We start from the raw sequence: 24,715 nt of genomic DNA, 5'->3' as shown, positions 1-24,715 counted from the left end.
TTTTCTGTGCATTTTTGCAAGAGTAGGATTTTCCAAGGCACACTTAAAATTTAGAAAGACATCTTCCTGACTTCTATTCAAGTTGGAAGCCCCTAATGTGTAAACTGGCAGACTTATGCAGACTCATATAGACAAGTTAGCATATACTGTACTGTAATGGAAGTGCATTTGGGCCTCCAAAGCTGTCTTATCACTAATACCTCTGGCTTTGTTTTTGTCTCGACCCACAATATCGATTTGTTTCAACATGTGTTCATAATCCTAAGCAACGAAGAGAAAATAAAATAACTGGCAGCAGCTACAAGATTCTCTAATTGGCTGCATTACAGAGTTTAGAAGATCAGATTTGGATTATTCCCCTCTATGTTCATGAATCTTGAATTATTAAGAACAGAAAATTATCTTCAACTCATTTATTTTAATTTGCCTACTTATTGGTTTGCCGATGCCTCTAAATAGGGCCTAATTTATTATGCATGAACCTGGGGAAGATTTATTGTTGGAGACTGTGTGTTAGTAGGGCAGGCTGCCAGAATTCCTAATAACTGCCAAAGCATCAGTCCAGCAGGGTTTCAGAATGCTGAACCTCTCTGCGGTTTCCCAGGCATTCAGCATTGTACATTAGCTTAATCTACTATTTTCTGTTTTGCAGGGGGAAAAAAACATCAAGGTCATTTCAAAACACTCCCTTAAATCCCCTCTCCTTCACATTCATAATGAGGAAGGTTAATTTTGCTGCCTTCCGAACACACAGGGTCCCTGCTGCTCTCTGCGTCTGGTGCAAATTCTTTGGAGGCACTCCAATGTTTTGTTTTCATCCTGTTTGAACATCCTCTCTGCTCAGCGAGATCATAGAGGATTTCCTCTTTTTCCTCCCTGGGGGAAGAGGGGGGGATCTCATGAATTCTTCAGAAACGGGACACTACTGATCACCTCCTGTTGACAGTGTGTCCTTTCAAAGGCGTAAGCACACAATAAGGCTAGTCCCTTACTACATCTGACAAACGAGAGCAGGACCAGCGGAACTGGGCACAGACAAGGACACTTCTGCACCTGGGGTTGGCCACTGTGTATACAGCAAAGTTCAGAAATGCATAGTTTCAGTACAATAGTCTGTATTAATGCTTCTCAATTAGAAGTTGATTCATCTAGGATAGAGCTAATACTTTTCAGGATTGTGTGACTAAATTAATAACACAGCAAAGAAATGTCCTAACCGGCTAAACATGTCAGGAACCAGCATGAGGGAGCACTCCCTGTATGTTCAGTTCAAATGCCTTTTTAAAGTTTTTACAGTTTTGCATCCTCATACAGTTTATTTAAAGTACTCTATATACCTATATAAATTATCACCACCAGAATGCTTGTTTGGTAATACTGATGGATTATCTCTGTATTTTAAAAAAAATACAATTTTTTTATGGTTTATGAGCACCTTAGTCTTACTGGGGTTAAGGCAACCTGCTGTATAAATAGGAGCATTTCCTGTTCTGCTGCTTCAGGAGAGCCAGCAGTGCATCACCTGCAGAGGATGTGATGTTGAGGTCTCCTAAAGATAGCTTTTAAATGCCTGGTGTCTGATTCTCCCTGGGAGGCCTATCAACAACTGCCAGATTATTTTCAGTAGACTCCAACTGCTACACCCTGTCAAGCTTCAAGTTCAGAACATTTATTTCATGATCGTTTGATTAAGTCTTTTTAGAATGATTAAACTTCTAAAGCCTCTGATTAAATGTGAATAGAAGCAGGGAAGGCAGGGTCTCGTGAGCTGTCTCCGGTGATTACCTCCTTGTGTACTATTCACTGGGAGCAAAACAGCTGTCACAGCTTGGGTTGTTTCAACCTGCATGCCTGCTTTGTGCCAATGTACTGTAAGGTGTTTGAAGGAAAAGCTGAGAAAGTTCTAAATCAAATGAAGTGAACCCAAGAAAGGCTAGCCTAAGATGGATTATAAGGAAAACAGGCCTTGTGTGATGCTCTTCCACACTTCTGTTGTGATTGGTGAGGTGAATTTGCTAATTTGTGATTGGGAAGGTGAATAAGCGTCATCGGTTCAACAGTTGCAACAGTATGTATAGAAGTTGTTTACTGTATCAGTGGAAGGATCAGTTCTTCAGTGAGTCTGAATTTTTCCTCTGAGAAAGTGATGTATAAAAATAAGCGACTTTACGTGGAGGAACTGCTTTCTGGAACAAATTGTCATATTGTTACTGCTTACAAGAGACAAAATAGTTCAAGATCTTACCCCTGTCTTGTTTTCATAGTATAATAAACAGAGCAGCTTTTTCCCTTTTGGTTATTTCTTTAATGGTGTTGAATTCCTTCCTCTGGTGCTGTCCATGCACAGTTGTCCTTTCTAATTTACTTCCAAATTAAATTACTCCTTTCTAATTTACTCCAAAAAGTTGGTTACATTACTGTATATGAACGCCTGACACTTTAGTATTAGAGACATCACAGCATCTGGCCTGCCAGTTGGTTTATTCAAATGATACTTGAGTATATGTGCTGTTGCAGTTGTGTGCTCAGGCCAGGACCCATGGGACACTTGTAGGGACTTTCTACCCAGCTTCTCCAGAAGACACGCCTTTTGTCATCACATCCTAGGGAGATTCTGTATAGGCAGCTGTCTGTTGCCTTTGCATGTCTGTTAGTGCTCAGTTTTATTCACACTGTGTCGTAACTCTGACAGCCTGTTTATGCCTAAAACATCTTGAGAGCCCTCTGAGGCAAAATGTTCTGTCACAATGTTAATCAATAAATACATTTAACATCTGAGGACTGCAATTGTGACTGGTATTGGCATATAGTGTGGGTGGACAGCTCCTACTCAGAGAAACACTTTGCTAACCGAACACCTCACATTGCTTTCTGTGCAATATTAATAAAATAGTGTTTGTCAAGATCTTTTCTTGGGACAAAAATAGAACATTAATCTGTTGTCTGCATCTAACCTGCATATTTATCCTAAAGTACTTCAAGAGATTGGATTGTTGTGAATGATGCAGCTTTAAGTTTAATTATCTGCCTAGCCCATTTTATTTTCTTTACTCTTTTGAAATGAGTGGTTTCATAAAAGGAGGGCTAAGGAGCTGGAAATACAGATTTCAGATGCATAGGGATTTTCTCTTAAGGCAAAGGCCAATGTGGTTGAGAAACTAATGAAGACTAATTAAATATTTCCCATAATTTAAATTAAGGTTATTTATTATCTATGTATTCAGACAAAAAAGATAAAGGAGCCAGACACTTCCTTAACACTCATCAAAACCTTCTCAAAATTCACTAGAGGTCAGTGCTCCTGTGTCTGGGAGTGACACAGAAATGATTTGTATTTGCTTTCAACTTCTCATTCACCTCTTTCATTTCATACTAAGTTAGCTTGTTCTCAAAAAGCAGTTCTTTCCATGACAGACAGAAGAGAACCCCACCGTGTATGAGCTGCTGGAAAAAGCAGGCAGAAGTTCTGGGATCCCATTCGGGGTCTCTCAGCATGTCTAGACCTTCAACGTAAATGAGCTGCTAATACGGGATTTCAGACATTTTACTAGATGTTCTCCATGAGCACTTGAAAATATCTCGTCAATAATAGATTAGCAGCTTTATGCATATTCCTTCTGAAATGTGCTGTACTCAAAACCCTGGGTCAATTCCAGTTTCAGCGGATTTCAGAAATCAGAAATGTCAAACCAGAACTGGTCAGTTTCTGCTTAGTGGCATTCCTGCTTTACTGTAATCAATAATGACTTACCTACTGTACACGTTTTTCTAGACAAGGCAAACTGACTTTCTCAGAGGTCTACCGTCCCAGCATGGACCAGGGCCAGCCTGGCTAAACTAGAGATCTGCTGAGATTAGACTATAAGGTGAGAGTAGTACTGTCAGCCCTCTGAAAACAAGTTTTTCAAAAGCTGGCCCCCTTTTTTATTTGTCTTGTTTCTGTTTTTTACTGGCAGTGATGTGGCCTTTTTTTAGAGGCAAGGGTGTCCAGTCTTTGGTTAGGCCGTCAGCGAGTACCTGTCATAAATAGGAGTGCTGTCAGGATGGCAAGGAAAATCATTCATTGCAGACAGGAGCTCATCAGTATCTCATTTCTCACACAGCACTTTTGGCTCGAAGGCGAAACAATACACAGTGTTATTTAATGATTCAGGTAATCAGATTTAGTAGGACTTTTTTTAGATAAAAAGCCTGCTCGCCCAAGTGCTTAATCTTTGCTGAAGCCATCAAGTTGACTTCACAGAAAAAAAGATAAATGAATTTAGAATATGAAGTTGATTTGAGTGGTTGGTCCTGTAAAATCATTGTATTTGTTTGTGCAGTGATTTCATTCCTCATTCTAGTATAAATAAGATGAAATACAGTAAATGTATATGAAGTATACTGTGTATAAACATTGTACAAAACTTATTTTTACCAAATCAGATTTAAGAGGTTTATTCTAATTAATTGTACTCACACTGAGAAATTTTTCCTGTACCTTTTTTAGAGGATAAATGAAGTCAGTTACCTTTTAATGAATTACTAGAAAATAGCCTAGCTCAGCCTGGAAAGAAAAATAAATCCATCTTCTGTGTTTCTGTTGCCTCTGGCACTTGCACAGCAACCAATCCGCATGCTGACATGTTCGCTTTGTTGTAATTGAGAGATTTACGTCGTAGGTTGGTTGATCTGCTTTTTTGTTTAATTTGCTCCCACATGCTTCTTATTTACCTCATTCTTACTCCCTCATTCACCTACAGTACACTCACTAGCATTTCAAAATACATGGCACAGTACATATTTTTAAGTATAGCTTAACAGTGGCTAAACCAGCAATGATGCTAGGCATAGCGCTATAAAGTTGAATCAGAGGAGGTCTCTGAAACATTTCTAACAGAATCCAGCATCTCTTCTGATGTGTTACTTTATCCTTTCTTCAGGCAGATACATACATTAATGTGTGGAACAGGACATTTAGATCTTACTGCAGTGCATAACAAATAGTAATTAAGTTGGTAGGAGTTGCATCAGTGGGCAGGCTGTGAAGGGAACAAGTGAAGGTTAATTCCATATTAAATGGAAAAACAGAAATACATAATGGTTCAGGCTCTGCAGCCACAGTAATTAATGCAGCTTTTGACATTTCACTGGGAAGGAAAATCTGAAGTTCTAGATTTATTACACCATTGAGCATGTGATTGGTGGGATCTGGGATTCGTGAATTGGGAAGGCTCAGCAGGTGCAGCAGGCAGTGCAGGAGATCCAATGTCACCAAAGTGCAGTACAGTACATGCAGTGATATAGAAAAGCAGCAGAGGGCCTATGGTGAGGCAGGAGTGGACTTCAGTGTGCTGAGGAATGGACAGAAGGCAGGAGAAGCAAGGAAAAATGGAAGAACAAGGGGAATGTCTGAGGCGATGGAGGAAGAGGGGAGAAAAACATACAGTATAAGAAACATATACAGTAGTATGTACTGCTCAGTATGAGAGGAAACATGGGTTTGAATATTTGGAGTTTGTGGTTAGCTGAGAAACCATTAATGCAAAGCTGACATGTATGGTCTTATGACTAAATGCCTTTAAAACAAAATTCCCTTAAAATGGAAAACATGACAAAACATTATGATTTTTTTTGTCAGATAGATAGTTTTGTAGCTTAACCAATTTTCTGTGTTTAAGCACAGGTTCTCTGGGACTTGTAATGCTTTTCAAAATATGTACTGAAGTAGTGATTGAAGAGGTTGTTTGACTGCAAAAATTGAGGTTGATTCCTGAAAGTTTTAGACTTGTTTTCCCATTTCCTACCAAACATATCTACACCTCATAAAATAAAATGATCCAAGAGGCTTTTAACATATCCAGCGACACTTTTTTTTTCATTTTTCTTTATAAGTCAATCTTGCAATAATGGCAAAATAAACTGTCTTGCCAAATTGTATAAATGGACTTTGGGATGAATAGTCTTTTCTCATTTGCAAATTTGCCTGTGTTATTAGAGCACAATTAATGGGTTCAGACTAGTTAGAGTAGTAGTGACAAAAGCATTCTCCACTCTCAGGAAAACCACGACCCCTGCTACTTCCTGAGTAGTGGCAGCTTCCTAGTGACAGTTAGGAATGTGCCTCTCCTCCAATCAGTGCTGCACCCTCCTGTCTGTTGCCATGGAGCCTGAGGTGTGTCAAAAGATAAATGGCCGAAAGTTTGGAGGAGCCTGTCTACTCTTCTTTATTGTCCCCCAAAGGCAAAGGGTTTGCAGCTGTCAGCTGAGATGCACAGACACACCTGGTGATTCACAATTGGGAGGAAGTATCAAAAAAAGACCATGGAAGAGCCAACCTAGTTTACTGTTTTCAGCATACAGTTCACATTATTGTTTTGCAGCCTCTGAGGATAGTAGTCATTTAATGGTTGTATCTATCCCAAGGGAAATGTTGACTCCTTGTTCACTAGTGTTTTGTTTTCATATTGCTTAATAACTACATTCACTCACTCGCTGCTTGAAGAAAAGAAGTAAAATATTGATGAAAAATTTATTACCATGGAGTATCATTTCATGAAGTTACAGCTACTGTAAAGGTTTGTAGTCCTGGAGGACTACTGTATATGACATAGTGCAGTCCAACAGCATTGTATAAGACTTAAAAAAAGAATAAGTTTTCCACCAAAACCTATCCAGATCAAAGGAAGACAGAGAAAAAAGTTAGTCTGTAACTGACTGTTGTTTTATGAACAGGGATATTTGTATCATTTACAGCAGGTCCTATAGTTTACTAAGCCAACAGCAGTAATTTTTCTCCTTCTTTATAAGCTCTTTGCTGATTCTGCAGTGGTGAGCAGAGGGCACATTTGCATGAAATTGACTAGTTTAAATACCCATAAAACATGCATATTGTGACGCACCTGTCACCAACGTGCTTTAAAGGCCTGTTTAAAAAATAAATCAGTATTTAAAAGGTCTACAAAACCTCTGCTTTGGAGAGTGGGATATGAATGAATAACAGAAACAGCAAGGAAATTGAATCTGACAAAGACTGGGTAAGTGATATTTTTTCCCCAAATGGACATTAATCTCAGTAATAAGCACCTATTCCTGTCTCATCTTTTTATTGCTGTTGTAGCTTTGTATTTTGAGCTGGGCATCACCTTTTCCTTTAATTCTAGTGGAACAAGGTTTTCAGTCTTTTAGGGTAATAAAAAGCCAAAGATAAACAAACTGGAAGATAAACCTTTATTATCTCATAAATTATACAAACACTTTCCCTGTTTGTCGGACATCAGTGTCTGCTTGAAATACATTTTCTCCCGATAAGAGTAAAACCATTATGGAAAAAGTGCTTTGATGGGCAAGGTAAGAATTTGACCTCATTGCAGTTGAAATCCTGTATCACAATTATGGGCTGTAAATTCTCACTAACCACTGCAGCTTTCTTTCCTGAGGTAAAAGAGGTTCAATATTCAGCAAAAAATCAATTACATTCCATTGTATATGTAACTTCCCAGAATGTGTGCATCCTGTCTTTTTGAAGAGAGAATCGGTGGGTGTCAAATTCCAGCAAAATGTCCCTCTTGCAAGTATTGCTGTTATTACTTCACATCTCTCAGAACAAACAGGCCAGATGAGCTAAATGTTCTCCTCTCCTTTGTAACCTTTGTTTGTTTTCCCAGAAAAGTTGCACACAAAACATTTGGAGTTGAACATCTCTCAAAATATTAAACGCTTTAAAAGAGGGGTCCTGTTTTTTTTTGTGTGTTGCTCATAGCAGCTGCGCTTGTAAGAAAATGAGAGCATCACATTGTTTATAGAGAACATATGAGAATTTTATAACTGTTATAGACTCCCACTACCATTTTTTTAAATATTTTGACCTAATATACACACAAAAACAATTAGTTTTCCTTAATAGTTTTTATGGCCTGTGCAGGGTTTCACCAAGATGATTGATTATATGAGGCAGACACAAGTGTATCCCCCAAGCACCTTCACATTTACTGACATACAGTAGCTTCACACGCATCGTTTGCATGTACTGTAAATCATGAAGGGGAGGCTTAACAGATACAGTGGAATACCTGTTTTGGTTTAAAAGTTAATACAATTGTGCGGTTATTGAAAAATATTGCCTACTCCCCTAGTAGTTAACTTTTGCGAAAGCTTGCTCCAGATAAGAAATGTAGGCCTGGAAATCTAATCCCAGTATGACACAGATGGTTAGCTGTAGTCAAGCAAAGCCAGTCGGAACATTCTCTTGATATCTGTCAAATGCTGGCTTACTACATTTCTGACTCCAGGGGCTTTCTTTGATCCATATTTTCCCCAAATGAATTCTATATTTTCTTCTATGAGGACCAGAATTTTCTACTGCAGTTGCTCAAGGGGTGTGGGTGGAATTCTGAACTGCAGCTGGACAGTGTACAGAATCTCGTGGCTCTGTTCAGACACCACTGCACTCTGCTTATCTGGATCTGGACATTTTTAGCTATCAGTGAATAGTAAGGAACTTTCTCAGTGCAATTACTGTAATTCTGTGTGAGTGAACTGGTAACCTACACACAAGCAGTCTGTCTGCTAAGCCACTGAGGACACAATTTTCAAAACTTGATTTAAAGATTACTAAAGAGTGAAACCACTTTTGGCTACATTTATTTTAGCAAAGTTCCAAAGTAAAATCTGTATTAAATCATACCTTTCATGTCTTATGGAAATATTCAGTGGTGTGGTAATACCCTCCTGTAGCAATGTTTTTTGATATAATAATAAAATACCATAGTACTGTACTGTATGTCCACAACAGGTAAAGCAGTGAAAGGAATACTACAGAATTAGCAAAGATCTTATCAAGGTTGGAAAAGCAGGTCCTAAGAATTTCCTGAATCCCCTCATTTTTTTTCTTTGTATTACCAGCACGTGCTAAGAAATCGTGAGCAAATCCCTTTAGGAAAATAAGAAAATCACATTTAACTTTTAACGTTTTTCTTGAAGACTTCAGTATAGACTTCAGTATCAATGTTGAAGGTTTTTTTCTTATAATCCGTGGTGGAGCATGAGTCACGTCCAGGTGAGAAGTGCTGTTTCGACATCTAAGAGCACTCTAAAACTTTTCATTTTCCACCCATTCCAGGAAAAACCTATCAGGCTACAAACAGCTTCATAGATTTTATATGGACAACTGAGACATATAACTGTTCTTTGAGGACATAAAATCCCTCAAGAGTGCTCTCGATTATCTGTACATGGCTGCCTTGAAGTTCCCTCAATCCGAGAAGGATGAAAACATAATCTTTTTATACAAAAATACTCTGGATGCGAGTACTAAAAGAAATGCTTAGACCTAAGATTATATTGCATTTTACAGGTGAAGTACATACAGTAATGGAGCTTGGATCATTCCAAACGTTATTTATACATGAGGTAAACATATGAGTTAATGTATCTGGGATTTTTTTTCGCAAGTTCCCAAATTCTGTATTGTTCTGTATTGACAAAATGTATCATCAATTGTATTGTTAAGCGCCTTGGGGCAACCTTGTTGTGAAAAGCACTATATAAAAATAAATTGAATTGAATTGAAGATTAAACCATATTGTTGAAATAAACTTATTGCGGGTCCCATAGCATTTAGAGCCATTTGATCTTTTAATCACACTTCGACTTTATTAGTGGGCATACTGTAGAGTAGGGTTATATAATACATTATGTAACAGTGGTCTAGTGGTTGCCTTTGGACTGAAATGAATTAACACTGAACTTAAACAGAATGAAATTATTTAGCTCATTCAAATTTTTATAACCATAAATTCACTATGGAAATATGAATCAGACTGAGAATAAACAAGAACTATAGAAGGTGACTTACTCTGGGACAAATTACAATCAGAAAGATAAACAATACTAATAATAATCAACCCATTTCATTCAGAAATGTGTGAGTTGGACATTTTTCAAAGGAAAAGAAGACTCTTCAGTTTCATGTCAGTTTATCTTTCGGTTAAACGGTGCGAACTAATGAACAGGGTCTGTGTATTTTTTCAGGAAAGTTTATAGAGTTGTAAATTTGTGCTTTCCAGCAGAAAAGTGGCTGTTAAGATGTCCCCATAAGGACTGTTAAAAGGGCTACTTTCCCCTTTGTTCTCCCTGTGGTGCTTTTGGATATTAATGGAAATTTCTAATACGGTAATCTCAGAGAGGCTTGTAGCGAACAGAGATCGCATTTTTCTTATCCTTAGGAGTTTGCAGCTTTCACAGAGCTTTGAAGTGTGAGCCAGTAAAAAAGCAAAACAAACTTCCCTTTCATTTTATCTGCTTCTTTATAATTGATGGAGAAATATAACTTTTTTTTGCTAGTTCCAGAATTTGAAATGTCCTCAAACAGCTTTGTTGCATTACATTGCTTTCTTGCCTTGCAGAGGATATGTTTCACGAGTGAAGTTTCAAACTTGTTTTGAATTTGTTTTAAAATTAATTGTAATGGGGAAATCGAAAGACTTGTACAGTTTCACAGGCTGTAAGAAAGACCTGAAATTTAGTGGAACATGTATTTAGTTTAGTGCTTTTACCTAATTACTGTATATTTTTATCTTAAGAATGCATAGATATCATAACCTCTGAAAATATAGGACATGAAGAAACATGATGCATTAAATCATTTTAAAACTTGAGCAACATTGGATGAAACTGTTAAAGTACACATAAGAACATAAGCAATGATCTATGCAAGTTAGTCATTAAGCCTATTAACTCATTTGGTTGTTAGTAGCTAAACTAAGGATTTAATCCAGTTTTTTTTTTAAGAAAACAAAGTTTCAATGAGTGACATGAAACAGGCATTCTGCACCAGCAGCCCCATTGCACAGGGGATCAGATTGAGAAGTGAGTACCGTTTTCATTAGTTGAAGTAAAGATGAAGCTGAGAGATTGGATGGTACCTGCCCAGAGTGGAATTCAGACAGGATAATATGGTCAGACTCCTACTATTTCAAACATTGTTGTTGGTTCTTTAACAGCCAAATATGCAGGACCTGATACTGTATAAAATCTCATCCTGTGAACTGGTTAAAATGTCATTATTTTTATCCAGAACATTCTGTTTGCTTTGTTCTTTGTTTCACATATTGTCTACCGAAGAAAATGATGTACTGTATCTGTAAATTCCATAGATGTAGTCACATCATAAACCAGAAACAGTCTTGTCACATTTCACTGATGTTGCAACAGTAACATTAAGAGGTAGGAATCTACATGTCTACAGCTACACGTCTATGCAGATGGGATTTGTTCTAGATGGATAAGCAATTAAAAACTATAGTATATGCATATAATACATTTAACAGATCTGCCACCATTGTCCCCAAGAAAGTACCAATGTCATTATTATATTCATACACCCAGTAATTAATCACATATTAAAATTTAACATCATACTGTATGTTCTTGCAATGTTTCTAACTATACAAATATGGAGAGACCTCTTTTTGCAATCTGAGCACTCTCTGTTTTTAATTATTTTTTAAAGCTCCTTACGTTTGTGATCATCCCAGTCTCCAACTAAAATATTGGCTTTCTGAACCCCCCTATTGATTAAGGCCACATAACATCTGGGATTTCCTAGGTGTGTGGCACAAAACTGTCTCAGCGTGGCCGGCAGTAGCTTCAAATAGCACCATCTGCTCTACCTGTGTGAAAACAAGACACAGTACAAGTACGAGTCTGATTATATCCATTCATCCATTCCCTCACATCTCCATTCATGTGGCTGTCTGTTTCCACATCAGTTGACATGTGGCCATTTAGAGCCCATTCTTGTTGACAAAGCAGTGCTGTTTAAGGAGCTCTACTTTCAAACTTTTAATAAACATCTGTCTGCAATCATTTGACCAAGGCATTCCCACTGAAATATTCATGAGTGAACAAAGATACCTCAACAAATTTTGACACTGGGGCTTGGCATGTAAGAGAATTACAATAAAGCTTGAAACATGCTGTTTTTAAGAGCTGTAACAAGTGAAGCTTTGGTCTGGTCAGTGAAATGTAAAAGAGGAAGGAGAGGCACAGTGTTGGTTGTGTGAAATGTTGGCTGCATTTGTAGGATGAATGAAGTGGGTTCCCTCCTACCATAAAGTATATGTGAAGTGATGTGGGACTTCTGGCATGAAAATTGCTTTTTAAATGTTAGGCATTTTTGAAGGTGGATTTTAACACCCAGACAGAGACTGGATCAGGCCAGCCATCCAAACTGAGCAGCCTGACAAGGAGGACATTTCTGAGAGAACTAGAGTTCAATGGCTGAGATAATAGTCCTTCAGTAAACAATATCCTCAGCACTTCACAAAAATAGCCTGTATGTCAGGGTATTAAGAAGGAAATATAAGAATATGTAATAGGTTTATTCCATGCTGAAAAAAAGAAGAAAGAGAACACAACGTTTCGGCCGTGGAGCCTTCTTCAGGTGTCACACCTGAAGAAGGCTCCACGGCCGAAACGTTGTGTTCTCTTTCTTCTTTTTTTCAGCATGGAATAAACCTATTACTTGTTCCTTTGCAGCCTACGCATGCTGACGCAGCTACCCACCTGAAATATAAGAATATGGCACCTCAAAGCATGTGTGGAGTTTGCAACAGAGACTGAATTGAAACGTTTTGATCTAAATGCCAAGCATTTACAATAGCACTCATCACAGCATATCTCACAGTCAAAATCATCCCTATGGGCAAGCATGGTGCTGGCACCATCTTGCTGCTGTATTGGGATGCTTCTTTACCTCAGCAGGGACTGGAAAGCTTGTTAGGATTTGAAGGAACAATGGGCAGTGCAAAGTAGAAAACCTGTTACAGTCTATTGAAGAATTAAAACTAGGGTAAACATTCACCTTAAAGCAGGACAATGCTACAAAAGCACAAGACCAAAGTTACACTGGAGTAAGTATGAATAAAAAATGTTCAGTCTATGTCCAGACTTGAATTCAATTGAGAATCCGTGGAAGGACTTGAAAGCCATTGCCCATAAGCAATACCCAAGCAACAAAGAGCTTGAGCAAATCTGCTGAGAATAATAGGCAAAACTACACTAAGCTGGTGTGATTATTTAAGAGCCTTATCCAAAAAAATATTGTGGCTCTAAATGCTGCCAAAGGTGTTCCCACCAAATATTGAGCTCACAGATCAGAATACGTATGCAATTAACATACTGTATTTCAGTTTCGCTCTATAGACTTTTCTGACATTTACTGTAAATTAATCTTACCCTTAGAAGTATTCAGTTTGAGATTTCAGATTTGGAATAAAATTGGCTTTAAAAAGTGTATGAATCATTTTGTAATTTTAAAAAATGTAACACTATAGGAGGGTGCTAAATACATTTGCAAGGCACTGTACACGTACTGTTGCTTAACATTGTCTCTGTGTTTTCAAAAGTCATGCAGGCCCTGCTCTCACTGTAGGGAATACCCTGCACAGATGAATGAAACTGGTGTATCTGTTGTAGATTTTAAACATACATAAGGATGTATCATTTATGATCTCTAGCAATTAAGTGTCTGAACAAGAGCTCTTTACAAAAGTAACCAAAGCTCTGCTGCATTACAATCTTTGGTATGTTAAACATGGTTTTCAGGACCATTTTAGTTAGAGCTCTACCCTAAGTATTACATCAAAGAAACAGGCGAGTTCACTTGCTGTGCCTTTTATTGTTCATTGAATTCTAGAAGAGTTATAAATGAGAGGAGGCTATTTGGCTCATCTAACCAAAACTAATCTGTAATAATCTGGTAGTTAGTAGCTAATTAATTCAAAGATCTCATCCGGAGTATTGGCTTCAACAAGATTTCAATTTGTTTTTGCTTTGGCTATGTAGGTTCAAGAAAATTAGCTGGACCCCCATATGGTTTTTGTCGCAGTTCATAATTACAGAACTGAGAGCTGACAGGTCTTGTGAACAAAGGTATTCATCGTAGTTTACCACCACCAATGTATCTATCATCTGAAAGCAGTGATGGATTTCCGAATTTGACATAAATGGAGACTTTTTTCTTACAGGACAATAATTCAAGTTGAAGGCAGGCCACCATAGCTGCAGGTCAATCAATGGGACATTAATTGGTGTAAAAAACAGAGGCAGTGTACAGAGAAACATTAGAATATGTAACTAAAAAGCATTAAAATGCAACAGATCATTTTGGTTTCAGTATGTGTTTATGTATACATAGTGGGTTCATAGTGAAAGGCATTAAAAATGCAAGAAAAAGTAGATGTTTCCATCCACATATACAGTAAAAACATGCATGTGTTCATCATTTGTTCATTATGTGTGCACACTGAGAGAAAGAGTTTTGACAGAGAATCGAGTTGTTATTCTTTTTATTTATGTAATGTGCTTTCTTTTGTTCCCGTTTAATTGTTCAAGCAAATAATTTTGAAAAGGATCCCAGCCTTGTCTTTCAGGGTGTGCTGTGCGTGCAAGCGTGTGTAGATAAATCCCAGCTTACCTGACCTTTTGTGTTTCAGCAAATCTTGTTATAATAGGTCAATGAGACCTTTCTGAGGCTGTGCTAATGACAAGAGACTGTTTAAAAGTCAAACCGCGGCTTAAGGCTGCCGTGAAAACAATGGGGCCTGTCATTATTGGGATAACTGCAGGCGTTCTGTGGCTTCCCCAAAGCTGTTATAAAGCCAGATTTGTATTTTTGTGGTTACAGCTGAGATGTACTGGATATGTTTTTTTGGCTACGTCTTATGCTTGTTCCTGGGCGTGTTGAGGGAAAGAAATGAGATCTAGACACTTTTCTGGAGCTCCCAGAATTGTGATTCATTGAGCCCAGATGCCTATTATGTTGCCATAGTAAATCTACATCGATTTTAATCAGCTGGAAACATTGACCATGGAAATGTAATTCTTATTGGGATGCACTAAATCACCCATGATAGGACCCATGGAGAGTGTGCAAGCAGAATCTTTTTTATTGCCTCTTTCGATATGGGATTTATCTCTTAAGACACCTGCTCTTTTCTTCTGAGATCCTGCAGCATGTTGCTGTGAGATTTACCTGTAACATTTGTTCATTTAACTTCAGGAATCAGAGGAATTAGAGACTGCAGATATTGTTGGCAATATGTCTATGTAATTCATGATCTTAGCTTTTGGCACAGTTTTCGTGTGCATCCTTTAAGTATTCAGTGTAGAGAAAAACTCACACTGACATTTGTTTGCTTTACATTCCACAGCTATTTCCTGTGATGAAGCCATGTGTTTGAGATGTGTCAGTGATGAGGAGCACTGCTGCTGCTCCAGTGTGCATTTCATGTCAGCCTTTCCTGGAATGTCAAGCAGCATTCGAAAGGAAAACAAACAGCTGGGTTATTAGTTTATTTTTTAATCAATACATGAGCCCAGAAAGACGTAATATTTACTTTGTTTATGATCAGGAATAATTAGCTACAGTACCTTGCTGTAATTGTTTACCAACTATGTAGTATGGCTTTTATACATTCCCCTTTTGTTTCTCAATTGGGTCTAATCCTGTGGGAGAATTGAGTGGTTGAGAACTGTATTTCAATTTTTTTTTGCCTGTCAAAAGAAGTGTGGGCTTCATATTTGAAGGAAAGCAATTATTTTATAAAAGCTTTAGATGGATTCTGCATGTTACAATACATTTTTCTGTGTTTCATTGTCTTTGTATTTTTTATTTTCATACACACAACATAAAGATGGGGATGTTTCTTTTGTGTAACAACCTCAGTACAAATTTATTTCTGTGTGTGACCTGTGAGTGTGGCATGCATTTGTTATTTTACACTTGAACCAGTAAAGGTTAACACTGCTTGGTTGGTGGATACAGGATTGTGTTTGATTGGGTCTTGACTTTTAATACAAAATTTTCTCTTTTTGTGTTTTTGGCTTTTCGTTTGAGGTTTCAATCCCCAAGATGTTAGCAATGCCTTTCAGTGGGGGAAAAATCATCTTCTATTCATGCAAGCTGTTGATTTAGAGACAGCTAAAAAAAGTCAACAGTGATAAGGACTTTTTTTGCGTGGCTGGCCTTAGAATTGAATTAGTGTTTCCATGGCAACCAAAGACTTCTCTCTGGAAGGCAAATGTCTGCACAGGATTTCTGCAGATTTCTTCTTCCTTTCTCATCTATCTTTTGTTTAATATGTGGTTCTAAGTGTGAATGTGAACTGGATAGATATGGAGATCACAAAATCAACAGGGAAGTGTCATTCTAATTTTTTAGTCTGGTTTTGTCTTTCTTCCTTTAGCATATGTTTTGTGAAAGAAAAATGTGATTTGTACCAATGCATAAATATGGGCACTTGTGTGCAATAACTTTGTAATAAACACCAAATCAATGTAATAGTTATTGCATCATATACACACAACTGACATAGTCATACTACTTCATCTAAATAGTCAGGATTTTTCCAGACTATAACTTTTAATTATTTTAGCTAATTTTATTGTTGCAGGAGTAACTAAAAGACTTACTGTACTGTAGGTGGAAAAGTCACTTTGTAGAACAATTACAGTTAAATGAATAAATATCAAGTTGTTAAGTGCGTTGTTTCCTCACTACTGTCTAACAAAGGCCTAGACTTTTCGCATGCTCACTGTCCTGTTAAGCAAAACTGAAAAGTCAGTGGCTTTTAGTTTTCCTATTGGAGGATTTTTTACATTCTACTCTACATTGGCTGTAAAACTCAGATAACTTGAAAGGTTGGGACTCAAATATTCCCTTTCTTATGTTGTTGCATCTGTTCAAACCAGGATAAAAAGCCTAGACTTCTTGAGATGATTTATTCAGACAATCATGTTTTCTTTATGTTGGCTATTATATGTTGTCAATGCTCAGCTGCTTGTCGATGTTTCTGTTTCTTACAGACGTCATCCACAGTCTTTATTAAGCGACACATCCCGTCACTTGATGGTACATTCTGTTACTGAGGCACATGATAAAACATGCTTATTTTATCAACCACTGACTAATCAACCTGGGTGTAAGGGATGGTGTCTTTACTGATCATTGCAATTCAAATTACTCTGTAGATTTGGCCTTTCCATAAAGCATGTTAATTTTAATCATCCTCATATCAGCATACATAGCTATCTCTCACTATCAATAGATTGCTTGTGAAGAAGAGAAAGGAATGCATAATTTATTTCTGTATATCTTGAAAAATTATTAGAATTGCCCATTCGTCCTTGGTTTAATCTAAACAATCTAATACAGCTTTTGAGATTTGATTACTGTGTTTTTGAAAGTGATTGTTATTGTACAAATCTGCTGCTAATGTCTAATCACCAGAGTTGAACATATCAGAAGACCAAAGTCCTCACTGCTAATGAGATAACTAGGTCAGAGAACAGGTAAATGAACAGGTTTGTATCTGTTCCTCCATTGCATTGAGACTCTAAACATACCCTCTCAGTGCCCCTTGGGTGATTTCAATCAGACCTCCCCCTGTACAGGATCCTTTATATAGACATGCTGGTGTGTTGCCAGTTTTCAAATTGGATCAGAGACTTTTAAATTGGAATCGGTGCTGATGTATCAGACATCTCTGGGTGGCTGACAGTGAACCGAATTGAAGAGGGTAAGGGTATATAGAGGAGTGGAACTGCTCCTGCATTTGAAAAGTATACACTGTAATTTCCATTCACAGCAACACTCTGAGCTGGTAAATACAAGAGAGAAAAAAACCTAAGAGGATTAAAAAATGTGTTTGTTTTCATAAAACTTTAAAGAACAAATCTTAACCACCCTGCTGCGTGTACAAGTAGCTGATTCTCTTTTAAAAGAAGAGAATGAATTCATTAACTGTAGTCTTTTCATTTATACCCATCCTATTAAAAGAGCCTGTTTTGACATACTTTTTGTCTGCACTGACTCCAGTGGAGATTTAACATATTGATAACAGATTGAAAGTGTGAGGTCCTCTTATTTATTGAACTGCATCAATCAATCACAGAGTGCAAGACTTTGAGAGAATGCAATGAGAAAAAATCCAGCAAAATGTGAAATAGAATCGTGCCACACGTGTACACTACATGTATTTAGATCAAGATGTGTCACACAGCCCATGTGAGCAGGATATCAATAGGTCAAGATCCAGCTCCTCCAATATGAGTGACGGCTGGGAGGCTAGAGAGGAAAGGGAGGAGTGGAGCTGTCATCAGGGCAGCCTGGGGGATTTTAATCAGATGACACCAGCAGAGGTTAATTCGGCTTGCTTGGCAACAGCCCATGTGCAGGGTCCTGATGGGGCAGGTGAGGATGTTTCACTGATCACGGCTCCTTCTTCCAAGACCACATCCAGCAATCAGGTCTGCCTGATGAAAAGGTGATCCTGTGTGGCCTGGGGATGAGGCTATAGGACACCTTTTAACCTCCTTTCTCTGGCCTTCACAGAGGGATAAAGACCAGCATTGCAATGTCAGTATTTGGGAAATGAACAGTTTAGAAAAAAGGATTTACCACTGTGCACTGCCAAGAGCTGCAGAGAGGTGAACGTGTCATTTAATAATTGTCCTGTGGTATGGTGATATATGATACTGTTTTGTTTTGGAGGCTTTCTTGACTTTCATCTTCTTGAGCTGTTTTCCCACCACAAGTGAATAGTTGAACTGCCATGAGATGTGGATCCCAGAGATCATCCTGAAAGTCATCAACTGAGTGCTGAGTGCTAGCCAGTGGAGATGTGTACTATGTTACTGTGCATATTCACAAGGTTGACTTCTGCTTGGAATGGATCTTCTGCCCTGCTCCTGCTTCATTCCAACTGTCCTGTCAGTTATGTAACTAAACCCTCAAATTAGAGACATAGAGAATTATCCCTAGAAATCATGGGTTTGGAAGAGCAAGTGACATTTACTTTGTATTAATTATGCTCTGACCAAATATGAACTAGCTTTCACTTTTAAAAACAGTTGATTTCATGATGCTTGTAAAAAAATAAATTGCTTAAATTCATCTACAGTTCTTTCTTGTATTTAAAGCAATGAGATGAGCAGGAGAAACTCACTGTACTAGTAAGTAATTTCTTACATGCTGTCAGCATTGTGGCACACAAAGGCCTTTGTCAAGATGTCCTATGACTGATTCCCGTCAGACAGCACCTCTGCAGCTTTGGTTGTGCACCCTTCTCTCTTTTTTTGAATCTTTGTTGTATTAGGAAACCGGTGAAAATGTCTAAACAACAAATTAGTTTAATTAATGTTGTCATTAATTAAGTAACTGAAAAGTGACCTCACGTGGCATAAAAAGGGGCAGACACAGGGCATGGATCTGAGCCAAGAGTTTGAAGGCTTTATTTCCAGTTCCAGTGTCTGGAAACACTGCAGACAGGTCAGGGGCTCAGAAAAGGAATCTGGGAACAGCATGCACACCACTGTTTTTTAGCTCTAGAGCTCAGGACTCTCCACACTTACAGTACAGCCAAAACAATGTTTAGCAGAGCTACTGTATGGGCTTGCCGTAGAAAGTTGCTTGCTTTTTTTATTCCCCTCATTCTTCATTAGGGAAAAATTTCAACTTCACAGCTCAGTGACAACCAGGAAAAACACCCAACAAAATACTAGCTTGTATGTTGTGCCCATGCTTTTTTTCTTTCATACAATAACCTCATTGCAAGCAACTATATACAGTAAATAGCATTAAATCACGGTGTATGCCTGACAATAGAATTGTTTTCTTATACAGTATGAAGCTTTCTTTGCTTTTTCATGTCCTTGGTAAAGAGCAGTGATGTTAGTCATAAAACTTGCACAAATAATACAAAAAGAATGGAAATTATGTCAGACATACAGTAGAACAGTCTGTAAGCCTATCAGCCCACAGCATACACTGCTTTGGGAATCACTGAATTGCAATTCTTAACATTATAATTTTTTTTTTTTCATTTTAAATCTTAATGCTCGCCAAGGCATTTGAACAGGATCTTGACTTTTTGCTTCTGTTTCTTTGCAGATTAAATGTAAATCCAATAAGGGAAGCCACATTTCGGCAACTGCCGTTTTTTTACCCAGCGGAGTAACAAGAAAGCAATTACAACAAGTTACAAGAAAGCATATTCTGCGTGTGGAGAAGTGTGCTCTGTTTAATTATGTGTGTCCTTTGCAATTATTGGAAAGCTATAAACGTCTAAATAAATACCATCTCCTTACTGTATATACGTGGTTGTGTGGTCCTCAGGGTTGTCACTGTGTGCTTTGCAGGGTCAAGCAATCTGATGTATTGATCTCTCTGGCATTGTAACTGCATAACCCTCTGGTGTTAAGATGTTAAGTGGACACAGAATTTGTTAGAGCCAAGTACAAAATAGCACAAAGTACTGGTCGTCTTTTGGCACCATTTAAGGTTTTGGAGCTTAAAGGCTTAAGAGTCCCATATTGTCTTCAGTTTTGCTTGTATACTGTAGAAGTATGTTTCATATTACTATACAGTATATATTACTTTTACAAATGCCTGCTCTAAGCCCACTGCCTGAGGAAGAGTCACTATTCTCTGAGATGTCTGAAATATCCCTTCTTGCTTAAATCAAAATCTGATGGTGCAATATACTGTAAATATTGAGACGTGATTTTAATTTCTGTGATTGGCCCTCTATAAGAGTCAAGCTGCCCTTTTCTTGTGTGGCTTATGAAAATGTTTCTTGCTGTGACTAAAATGACACTTGAGCATTTGTTTGTAAAAAAAATATATTTTGCAATTCACAATTTGTAGTTTACTAAGAATTAAAAAAACGATAAGGCTATTACCTTTTGAAATAGTATTCTAATTTAAAATAAAAGATTCTTGGGCCAAATCATAAAATGCATATTTTAATGTAAGTTCATATCCTTGCGTTACAGATTTTCACACATTACTGTTGCTATTTTCAAGGGTAGAAATTTAAATGAATATAGAATGAAAAAGTTCTGCTTCATTTTTCTCACACCTTCCAAGTAATTGGTCTTCATTTTTGTGTTAGCTTGCTTTTTATCACACCTTATATGATGGCTGCTGTACTGCTGTACAGTTTCTTTCAGTCATGTTAGCACATGGTGACACTGAGGCAGTAGGGTCTCTTTGTATCTCTTTTGTGTTACTGTATATTTTCAGGATACCCAAACCCACAATATTTTGTAGTCTTTTCATAGTATTGACCCCACCAGAATTTCACAGAATATTAACTTTGTTACACTTTTAACTTTGCCCTGTCAGTAATTTCTGCTAAACGATTCTATAGATGACATTAGTCATCTATTTGTTTTTCTTGGGAATTTTTTTAAATAAAAAAAAAGTGGATGACAGTGTGAAGGTGTGGAGAATCAAAGTACACTGACTGGTTCAAGAGAAGGATGCTATATTTTTACCGTAAATCCAGTTTTAACTGAAACTTAAACATGCTTCTTGAAAACTCATGTGTGTGCAAGGATAATAAAAGTTGATTTAATGCAACTTGCAACATAACCCTTGATAATTGTCCACAGATTTTTGAATAAAACACAATAAATCCCCCAACCATTATATGCAAGTCACTTAGTTAAAGAAGGTTTGAAAAAAAGTTGTGTTGTTCATGACACCCTTGTAGTGAGCGTTTATTTCTACTGTCTTTTCCAAGTTCTGATAGTTAAGGGTACATCTCAAATACATCCCTCTGAAAGGGCATTTCATTTACCCATTAGTCATCTTTCCATTCTTTTCTTGTCCTAGAAATCACAGGGAATGGGGGTTTGAGATTACAGTATATCCCGTTCCCTTCATTAAAGAGATGTACTGGGGTACACATCCATTATTGTGTTTTTAGGTCTCTGGGTATCAGAAACAAGCTTGTTTTTATCTCCTTAGCCCTCTTTTTCACATGAACTGTTGGCTTTCTGCAGTACTGTATGTTGAAGACTGCAAGAACCCACAGGAAGTTTGACAATTGATGTTTAATTTGTTAAAAGCTGCACTTTGAGATAATCCTCCGAGATCGCAACAGTCACTAATGTTTTCTGAACTGAAAGGGATCTCAGAACATTTCTGATTGAAGACATTCCAGCTCTGGGATAGAGGCTTGTGCCACAAGCTGCTCTATGTAGTGTTGCATTGCAGTTGTCCTGTGTGGCTCTTTACCTTCTAGTATCCTTTCCTGGGCTATTTTTAATTAGATCAGTCCTCTGTTGTTGCTTCATCTTCAAGATTTTTTGCCAAAAGCTTATGCATCCTCTTTCATCTATGCAGTTGTGGAATGTTTTATTCTGCATTTTCATTATTTTCCTTCTGCCTCATGAGTTTGAAGATCCATTGAAATTTCCTTTCAGAAAGGCTTGCTAAAGGGAATGCTGATGCCTGCATATTGTTACAACAATTTGAAAAATAACATCAGTTACAGACTGCAGCCCAGAAATCCTGACTTTATCTTTTTGTGTTCTAACAAAATAGGGCCTGTTGTTCTAACTTTTTTTGTTAATATTTATGAAAGCCTAAATGTTTCCCCTCAAACTGATCTTTGATCTGGTCGTCACTGCCTTGCACTTTGATGAAACCTGAGACTGATAGCAACGAACAAATGTGAGTGCAGAGAGTTTTCCCAGTAGGAGGAGGAAACAGTGCGGGAGAGCTCAGTTTGCGAGTACAAGCTTTGAGTTTAGGGAGAAATGTGCATGAACCTTTGACCTCATATGTTCTGTGCAGTTATTTAACCTTCTTCTGAGAGCCAGAATCCCAGTATGAGCATCAGTATTCTATAAAGTACTTGCATGCCGCTGTCCCACAACGTGCGGGGGGTCGTTCTTACCAGAGGCAAATGCAATCCAGCCAGCATAGCACCACTGAGTGCCTGCAAAAGTAAAGAGGCTCTGATTTTGATTCACTCAAGTACGGCTGATATGCTCTTATCCAATTCAATGAATTCATTCGGGAAGATTAGGTTTTTCTTTCTTCATTTCTTTAAAATAATGCAAACCTATGCAATTCCTTTTGTTTCTGCAGGAAATGGTATCAGTCTGCTGGATAACAAAGAGAGCATGAGTCTTCATGAATAATATATTAAACAGTTAATTGTGAAGAGTCTTTTAATAAAAACAAATAGACTGCTCTGAAATAGAACTGAGCCAGATGGCACAGTACATCAAGAAGCCATTAATTAGCCTTTTCTCCATCGGACATTGCTTTAAGTACAGTGCTTGCCAGATGTTTGTGCACAGGCTAGCTATCAATGGTGCATTGAAACTGCAGAGCATAGCAGTTTTTAATGGAAGTTAGGACTTGGCAATTAGGGAATGTTATAGGGGCAGATGGCCAGAGGGTGCAAACATGCCCATTGCTACCACAGACGCTGGTCATTTGAATCTGAACTCCAGCTCTTGCAAGTCTCGATTAAGAAGGGCAACCCAAGATCAATTTGCTTCCTTCTTGGGAATCCACTATAGATTTTCATGGCATTGAAGGAATAACCCTTAATGCTCTCATTCAAGTCTGCAATGCTCTGACCTGAATGAGCAAATGTTAGTAGAAGCAAGGTACTTGAAAATTGCACAAAGTGAAAGAAACTGAATTTGCTTTTATCATAACTGAATGATATGAAGCAATGCACATGCCATAACAAGCTTTTGGTATTTGGCCTTTTGTCATTCAGGAATTTCAACTGTCAGGATGATATACTGTACAGTAGCATTGTTGAGGATTATCTGGTGCTCATACACTGCATGTCATTCGTATTTTCCTGGTGTTTTGATTTTTTTTCGCAGTTTAACTGCTGTGATGTTAAAGCCTTCATTTGTCATTCACAAATGGCACCAAGAACTGGCTTCATTCCTGATCTCAAAAGGTAGATAGGAATAAGCCTATACACTTTTTTCAGTGTCTACTGTGGTTTACAATATCTCAAACACAACGGTGTTGCAGACTGATCTTTGTTTCCATGTACTGTTGTCAGGGTTACTTAAGGTACCAAGGAGGAGAGAGACCACTTTATTGTTAGTTCTTTTAAGTTAAATAACAAGGCTTTGTTTTTCTATCTCCAAGCAATCATTTTTATAACTGTTTGTCACATAAGAACTACCCTCCTGTTTGTGACAGCCAGAGTTTGCTACTAAAGTTATATTGGAACAGGATACTTTGGCACTTCAAGTCATTTAGTTCTAAGTAAATTTCGTTTCATGAAGTTGGGGCTGATAAAAATTTGTTCTTTTCCTTAGGAAACATCATCACTCGAAAGTGATGGCTTAAGACAGTCTGACATGGTGCCTGGACTGTTTGAGTTGAACAGGCAAAGCTTTTCTTTGAATAAAGTGACACAAAGTGTTACTTGCTGGACATTGGTGACAGTTCATAGCATTAGATTCACTAACATGGCCTACAGCCTGTCATGTCTGATTTGAGATTCTAGTTCATTGTCAGAGTCCAGTTTTGTACAAGGGTGCTTTTTGAACGTAGGTGAGGGGCTTACAAAAAGGCTCATTTTCATCCAATAAGCAAGGTTGCAGTTAATTAAAATTGTGTGTGGTGGAGATCATCAGAAGGTACTGCTGAGAAGAGTAAACCAATGGGAACATTTCACACTGCGTTGCTCATCAACCCCAGTTCTTAAAGTTGAGGTAGTACCTGCTATTTTATCCTGAGCTATTAATTAAATGATTGAATAATTATTCAATTGAACTAATGTAACCCTTTCCTCTGATGTCTAAAGCAGGTGACAATTAGCAGCAAACTAATGAATATGATGTACTGTGGTACACACATTTACTTTATAAGGTGCTTTAAAATTGGTTGACTGTACAC

At 37.7% G+C, this 24,715-nt stretch overlaps 1 protein-coding gene across 3 annotated transcripts in view; it reads left to right on the top strand.

The window, feature by feature from the left end:
* grid2 (glutamate receptor, ionotropic, delta 2) overlaps window positions 1-24,715 on the top strand; it is a 595,344-nt gene that overhangs the window by 288,740 nt on the left and 281,889 nt on the right. The window lies entirely within an intron of this gene.

Source organism: Lepisosteus oculatus, chromosome 3 (genome assembly GCF_040954835.1).
Source record: "Lepisosteus oculatus isolate fLepOcu1 chromosome 3, fLepOcu1.hap2, whole genome shotgun sequence".
NCBI classification, from domain to species: Eukaryota; Metazoa; Chordata; class Actinopteri; order Semionotiformes; family Lepisosteidae; genus Lepisosteus; species Lepisosteus oculatus.
The sequence above is the reverse complement of the archived record's forward strand: the minus strand, read 5'-3'. Positions and strand labels throughout refer to the sequence as shown.